Below are 8,344 nucleotides of genomic sequence, written 5' to 3' on the forward strand. Positions count from 1 at the left end.
ACTTTTATTTGGGACATCTATCTATCCGTAGATATTAGGTGCGCCACTACTAGTACTATACTTTTCCCTGACCAGATAGATTTTTTTTCGATAAAGGGCTTTTCATTGAATTGAAATATCGAGTTGATACAACCGCATCAAAGATTACCCGGCCTCTACATAGCTAGATGCACACAGCCAAAGTTACAAAGTACTAGAAGCCAAAATAAAAAGGCAAAAAACGCCAGCAATAGCGAAAAAATATAAAAGAGGCCTAAGGTGATGCCGGTCCAATCCGAAGGTCACACCGCCATCCATGGGGGTAAAAAATGTCCCTGGCCGAGCACTCCAACCGGGTAGAAGCCATCATAAAAAAGTATCTGTCCTCCGGCCTCTGCAGGATAGACCACATACGGAGCCATCGCGAGCATATATGAATTACCTGCATAGGAGATGAAACACTTTTATGATTAAAAACAATATCATTCCTGGTGAGCCACAACGCCCAACATAAGGCAGCTGCCCCCGCAAGAATGTGCTTAAACAATTGTTTATCTATTCCCCTCAACCAATTGTCGAACATATTCCGTACGCTGCGTGGAGGATATAGATTCGAAGCAATTTGGACTATTGCCCATACCGATCTAGCAAACTTGCAATCAAAAAATAGGTGTTTAATGGATTCATTATGATTGCAGAAAACACATTTTTTGCAGCCTTGCCAGTTTCGTCGAGCTAGATTGTCCCTAGTTAAGATAACTCCTTTGTTGAGAAACCATAGGAAAATTTTCACTTTTAGAGGAATCTTAAGCTTCCACAATTTTCTATTATCAGATGGAACCTCGTTATGAACCAATGCATCATACATGGATTTAACCGAAAATCTTCCATTCAGATGCAGGTTCCATTTAAAGATGTCCGATTCAGCCGACATTTGGACAGCTCCCAAACGAGTCAGCAAATCGTTCCATGGAGTCAGACGAGGTCCAGAAATCGTTCTGCGAAAAGAAATATCCGGGTGTTCTTGTCCCAATACCTGCTTAATCGTGACAAACTTATGTCTAACTATCCGATATAAGCTTGGGTATTGCACATTTAGAGGAGTAGTCCCGAGCCAGGTGTCTTCCCAGAATCGAATCTGGGAGCCGTCCCTAACCGAGAAAGTGCCAAATTGGAAAAAGAATTCTTTAGCTTTCATAACCCCACTCCAAAAATGAGAGTCACCTGGTGCCAGTAGACCTGGGAGATTGCTTTGGACCCAACGTATTTATTACGAATGATCTCCTGCCAAACACCATCCTCAGTGAGTAATCTGTATACCCATTTGCTGAGCAATGCAATGTTTTTGATCTCAAGATCCTGGATTCCGAGTCCCCCTTGGCTTTTAGGACGACATAATATATTCCACCTAGCCAAGCGATATTTCTTTTTTTCATTGTCACTCTGCCAAAAAAACCTTGATCTAAAATAATCAAGGCGTTGGAGAACACCTTTTGGCAGATGAAAAAAAATAGCATGTAAAGGACCATGTTGGTAAGAACCGAGTTGATCAGAACTAGTCGGCCCCCATAGGACAAGAGTTTGGCCTTCCAGCTCGCCAACCGTTTCTCCAGTCTCTCTTCAACATGTTTCCATTCAGCGATTGTCAAACGCCGATAATGAATAGGAATACCTAGATATCGAATCAGAAATTGGCCTAGTTGGCATCCAAATATATCAGCATATTCTTGTGAAGTTTCTGCGGCTTCGCCAAAGCAGAAAAGTTCACTCTTATGAAAGTTTATCTTAAGGCCAAAAAGATCCTCAAAAGCACATAATAACAATTTGAGGTTACTGGCCTTTTCTAGGTCGTGATTCAAAAACAAAATGGTGTCATCCGCATACTGTAAGATTGACAGGCCTCCTTCTACTAGATGAGGAATGACCCCCGTGATTTGACCAGCTAGCTTGGCCCTCTCAATGAGAGTAACTAGCATATCAGCCACGATGTTGAAAAGGATAGGTGATGCGGGGTCGCCTTGGCGTAGCCCCTTCCTAGTCTGGAAATAATTGCCTACGTCATCGTTCACCTTGATAGCCACGCTACCTCCAGACAGAAAGTTCTCAACCCATCGGCACCAAGTATCGGAAAACCCTTTCATACAAAGAGTTTGAAGCAAAAAAGGCCACTTCACCTTATCATAAGCTTTCTCGAAGTCAATCTTAAAGATGACCCCATTCAACTTTTTACGGTGGAGCTCATGAACAGTTTCATGTAGGACAGCAACACCGTCTAAGATGTTCCGTCCTTGCATGAAAGTTGTTTGTGTTGGTTTGACTACATGGTCTGCGACCCCATTCAGGCGGTTAGTCGCGACCTTGGTGAAAATTTTGAAGCTCACGTTTAGTAAGCAAATCGGTCTATATTGTTGAATCCGATTGGCATCCTTTATCTTTGGTAAAAGGATAATTTCACCAAAATTGAGTCTGGAGATGTCTAGTCTATGAGCATGCAGTTCATTAAACAATTGAACCAGGTCAGACTTTAACATATCCCAAAAAAATTGATAAAACTCCGCCGGAAAACCATCCGGTCCCGGAGATTTGTTGTGTTGCATTTGAAAAATCACAGTCCGTATTTCCTCCTCAGTGAAAGCAGAGGTTAGGAATTCATTTTCCGCAGCGGAAACCTGCTGGATGTCATGACAAATAGACTCATCCATCTCCAGCGTAGTTTCCAAGGAAGGACCAAACAAGTCTTTATAGTATTTTGTAATAAAGTCCTTGAGCGGAGCGTCCCCCTCAATGCGACCCTCGTCCTGATCAAGGGTGAATATTCGTTTCTTTCTATGTCTGCCATTGGCTAACATTTGAAAGTACTTCGTGTTATCATCCCCAAGTACCAACGAGTCGCTCTTGCACCGTTGGTACCATTTGATTTCCTCTTCGCGTAAGAGACGGGCTAGCTGCTCATTGAGATGACTTTTTTGCTCAATCTCAGCCGCAGATAGAAGCCTCACCTCCGCGATCTTATCTAAGGAGTCAATCATGACAGATAGTCGCAACTTCTCTTTCTTATAAATCCCAGCGGTGTGTTTAGCCCATCCGCGGAGGAATTGGCGCAACGCACGAATGCGATTATTCCAACGTTGAATTGGTGTATCACCCCGTGTTGGGCGTTGCCACACCTTTTTAACCAATTCAGAAACCCTCTCTAGTGAGCCACCCCAGTTCAAATTTAAACTGATGGCGGTTCGAAGTGGGTGCTGCTTGACCAAAATCAGTAAGCAATGGAGCATGATCCGATAAGGCCTCAATTCTCTCCAAAGCCCGCACTGATGCTAAGGGATATTTAAATTCCCAGTCTGTGGTGACTAGCACCCGATCAAGTTTTTCGAATGTCGGGATAGATCTATTATTGGCCCAGGTAAATTGGCGCCCCGAGAGAGAGAGAGAGAGTTCCCGCAAATCAAGACTGTCAATGACAGCATTAAAAAGAAACGGCCATCGAGTGTCGAACCTATCATTGTTTTTATCCTGCTGGTATCGCAAAATATTGAAGTCCCCCCCAAGTAGCATGGGGTGAGGATTTTCTCTGCAGGTATTGACAAGTTCTTTGAGGAAAGCCGCTTTAAATTCATCTTGAGCAGCACCATATACGACAACCAAGCTCCAAATGAAATTATCGGACTTGTTTCTAAGGTGGAATTTAATATGATACTCCCCCTTTGAAGTTGAAAGAAGTTCCAAGTAAGTGGAGTGTATTCCTAAAAGAATACCTCCGGACCTCCCTGAAGGCGGCAGGATATGCCACTCGTAATCTTTGCCACATGAAAAATGGTCCAAATCACGCGTTGGAAAGTCACGCTTACTACACTCAGAGATTGCCACGAAGTTGAGGGCATGATCCCTAACACAATCGGAAATATGTTTGTACTTAGCCAAGTCACAGACCTCTGCTATTCCAAAACATTCCTTTCATGGAGAAACTTTATTACGTTTGGATACTTTGGTCTTCTTCTTAGGGCGACCCTTTTTACTACCAGAGTTAGACTTGTTCTTACGTACCGATGCAACGAGCTCACAAAGCACCGTATCATGCATGGTATCTTCAAAGTCTACCTCTGTAGTATCATTGACCAGATGAGAAAGGAGTCTGCCTTCATGGTTGGCATCGGACTCCTCATCCTCCTCATCTGATACTAGTGGATCCGCCGTCAGAAGCGTTCTAGGAGCAACCGTAAGCCGGTCGAACTCCATTTGCTTAAGAGCTTTAACTGAGAAATCAACTACTGCATCATTTCTACCTAATGAAATACCAAGGCTAGCAATATTTGAAGACATTTTGGCTTTATCAAAAGATAGAAAAGATTTGCAAGGAGACGTACCATCAAAGTCGAGGTTCCGCGATGCCGTTCTATGCATGGCCCTCTGCATGGAATCCTCATCAGTGGCAGAGGCCCCATCAGCCCCCACAACATGGCGGCCGCTACGTCTAGGCGGTGAAGTAGTAAACTCCGAAGCAACCCGCATCCCAGAGGACCGGAAAGGTGGTGTAGATGGCTCCGGCGTAGCAGCGGGAGACCTAGAACGCTGCAGCTCATCCTCCATAACAGCGATACAAGGAGCAGCCTCCACGTCCCGCGGCGGCGACACAGGGGACAGCGCCGGCCCCGGCGACGCGGCGGGAGACCGTGAAAGCTGCAGCTGATCCTCCATGACAGCATTCGTAGGAGCAACCTCCTCGTACTGCGACGGCGGCGCAGGAGACAGCGCCCGAAGCGTCGCCAAGGCCATGTCATGATCTGCACGCACCGCCGGAGAGAAAATCACACCCCGACGACCAGAAGACCGAGAAGAAGCCGATGTCGGTGTCGTCAGATGCTCCAAAGCAGCCTCCGACGGTGATCCCATCGCCAAGGGCGCCGCAGGCCCATCAACCCATGTCCGAATGGCTGACATGGGCGAAGCATCCGGTTGAGGTGGTGGAGGCGGTGCAGAGCTGGTAAGCGAGGGAGGGTTCTGGGGAGGCACGAGCTCCGTTGCCGCTGGCGGGTCCCCCGACAAAGGCCGCGATGCCAAGCATGGATGTGTACTGGCAGGAACGGTCGTGAAAGAGGTGATTTGCATCGGAACCACTCCTCCCAAGGAAGATGATGCGGCCGTGTTAGCTGACGACGAAGACACTTTCGGCCTCTTGCTCTTGTCATCAGCCCTTGAAGTGTCCTCTCGATCATGCTCCTTGTCCCCTTCCGTATCATCGCCATGCTCCCAAACGCGAGGCACAAAATCAGCGTCCGCACGGAAATCATCATCTTCCAGAGTGTACTGGAATTCATAGCCCTTCTTCTGAACAACTACATCCGACGAGTGGGAGTTGACAGGGCTCATCTTAAAAGCATCCAGATTAAGCACGCCAACCTGAATCCTCACAATACCACGGCGGCGCAAGCAAAGGAGGTCAACGTCAAGAGTGGCGCCAATAACAGAGCCAACTGCCCAGAGACCCAAGAAATGCCGGAGAGCGTGAGGAACTCCGTGCACATGCACCCAAACTGGAATAAGCTCAAAACGATTCGGAATCTCCTCGGAATGACAAGCCTTGAACTCCAAAGTGACATTATGCGATTTGATGAAGACCGTGAAACCAGTAACTCTCAGGAGCACCTCGTCACTGGGAAAAGACATGATAAAAGCATTCTGGCCATGAGGGATAGCCTCCCACGTCCACTGTTGCTGATATTGAGCGATCTTAGCAACCTCCGCCTCCACTATGCTCGAAGAGATAGAGCCTCCCGAGATCGTAACAAGAGCCGTTGGGGAGGATTGTGGTGCGAGGTCTGCCCTGCAAACATTGTCAGGCATCTGAAAGAAGGCCATGCTCTCAGTCCCATAGCCACAAAGCATCGCCGCCGGCTTCGGCATCTTGAGAGCTGGACACTGCCGAGTAGTCATCGGATGGTTCGCCTTGTTACAGATGAAACAATACTGCTGTGTTTCACAATCTGAAGCCACATGTCCGGCCGACAGACACTTGGTACACCACAACTTGGTCATTACCGTGTTCACCCCGGGAGCAGGTGCCGCCTGAGCCACATCATGTTGTTGTTGAGCCGGTGCCATAAGAGGAGCAGCAGTCACAAGAGGCCCCGAGACAAAAGCCGGAGCACCTTGTACGCCATGATAAGGCAAGGTGGGTGGAGCAGCGATGATCGGGGCGTTTCCCGCACGGTTCTTAGGCCGATTTCCTTTTCCTCCCTTCGGTTTCCTAGGACGGATATTCCCTGTTTGCCAGACCAGCGTTAAAGGCCATTGGCTGGACAGCAGTGGGGTGACCATGGCTCTGTTGCAAGAAAGGGCCGGCTGGTTGATATGGGTACACCAGCGCCATTTGCTGCATGTACCCCGGCGGCGCATGATACATTGGTTGCTGCTGAAAGAACTGCTGCGGCATTTGATACATCTGTTGTTGCTGCTGCCCCGGTGCTGGAGTCTGTAGGGGAAGGTTCGGCATGACACTTTGAGCGGAGGAAGAAGGGATCACCGGGGGGAACACCCCAGGTGCGAAGCTAGGGGCACCACCAGACGAGGAGGCGACCGAGGGCATCGGCGCGGCGGCTGCAGGTCGGACCTGCCCAGAGCCCGGCGGCGCGGACGCGTCGCGACCCATCCCCGAGCAGACGGCAGCCACGAAGGATCGAGGAAGATTAGGGTTTCTGCGAGGAGTGTCCCTGTTCCACATATGAAACAACCAGCGGTTGAGATTAACCATGCGTAAAGAACGGTTCGGATGTGACGCACCTGAGATCGGGTGAGGGCCCAGGCCTATCGACCGCCCCGACTCGTCCGGCGAAACGCCCGTCGCAGGAAACATCGGAGGCGCCGTCGGCGTGATCACCGCCGTCCTCGCCAAGCCGGCCGAGGGCATGGCATCTCCCAGAGTACGAGAGGGAGAGACTCTGGGGGCAGGGAGAGGTCCGATCCAGGGCCGTACCATAGGCCTAGATATAGCCGGAGCCCTCACGTGCCGGCATGCAGCCGGCGGCGACCCCCGCGAATGAATTGCCGGCGAGGTCGGAGAACCGTTTACCTCTTGTGCACCATCCTTCTGAGCAGATCCTCGCCTAGATGACGGTCTCTCCCATACTCGTGAGGCTGATGTAGGATACCCAATGTCGGCCCAAAACTCGGCGGCCAGCTCCTCGTCAGTCTTACGCTGGCGGGATGCCTCGGAGGTCTCGACCGTCGAGGAGTCCTCACCTCCATCATCTGCACGGAGGCAAGAAAATCGCGATCCAGATCCGGCCGGCACCGGAGTGGACCACCCTGGCGCTAAGGTCAGGCGCCGGCGGGTGGAGCAAGAAAATCGCGATCCAGATCTGGCCGGCACCGGAGCGGACCACCCCGGCGCTAAGGTCAGGCGCCGGCGGGTGGAGATAGATAGCTAGATGTACGTTAATGTCGCTCAACGCTCATACATATATGTGCAGTGCAAGTTCTTTTCTGGAGCAAGAAGGCGCAAATGTACAACAGAAGTTGCAGGCATATATATAGCCGGCGATGAGTGCCAAACCATATCTCCCGGTCGGCCTGCTTGATCATCTCGAAATCACAACGATGTTCCTGTGTCAAGCCGATCGATCCTACGACGGCGACGCTGTGGCCTTTTCAGCGCCAGGGCCGGCGGTGCCATACGGGAGAAGGGGTGTCGGCGGCAACGAGTCAGCGTGCGGGTGGGCCTTTGGTCGTATACTCGATGAATTTAATAGATCCTTTTAGGTTAAACATCTTGTATATTGCGTGTGTTGTATGTTGTTAGGATAGGTTAGGTGTTGAGATAAGATTCTAGTAGTTAGTTTAAAAGATCAATCTCCACCTAACCTAAACCCTAACCTACTATATCTTGTGCGCCGCCTTTCCTGGTGGCTATATAACATGCAATGCGCCCTTGCTAACGCATGCGCTTCATCACCTATTCCTCACATGGTATACAGAGCCTAGTTCTTTCATACATCTAGGTTATGTCGTCCTCCTCCTCCTCTCACGCCATGGCTATGCCCTCCCTCGCCGGCCTCGGCCACACCATCACGGAGAAGCTCACCCGCGATAACTTCCTGGTGTGGAAGACTCAGGTACTCCCGCATGTCAGGGCCGCCGCGATGATGGGCTACCTTGATGGCTCGATCAAGGAGCCCGCTGCTGTCATCATCTCTGAGAAGGATACCGCTGGGAAGAAGGAGATCACCGAGACGCCTAACCCAGAACATGCGATCTGGGTCACTCAAGACCAACATGTGCTCACTTTTTTGCTCGCCTCCCTGTCCCGAGAGGTTCTGTTGCAGGTCTAGAACCACACCACCGCTGCGGGAGTCTGGCAAGCTCTGGT

General features: G+C 49.9%; 1 pseudogene; it reads right to left on the bottom strand.

The window, feature by feature from the left end:
- Nucleotides 1-281: 281 nt before the first annotated feature.
- LOC125507596 lies at nucleotides 282-6,015 on the bottom strand (annotated as a pseudogene).
- Nucleotides 6,016-8,344: the final 2,329 nt, after the last annotated feature.

Source organism: Triticum urartu, chromosome 5 (genome assembly GCF_003073215.2).
Source record: "Triticum urartu cultivar G1812 chromosome 5, Tu2.1, whole genome shotgun sequence".
Lineage (NCBI taxonomy): Eukaryota > Viridiplantae > Streptophyta > Magnoliopsida > Poales > Poaceae > Triticum > Triticum urartu.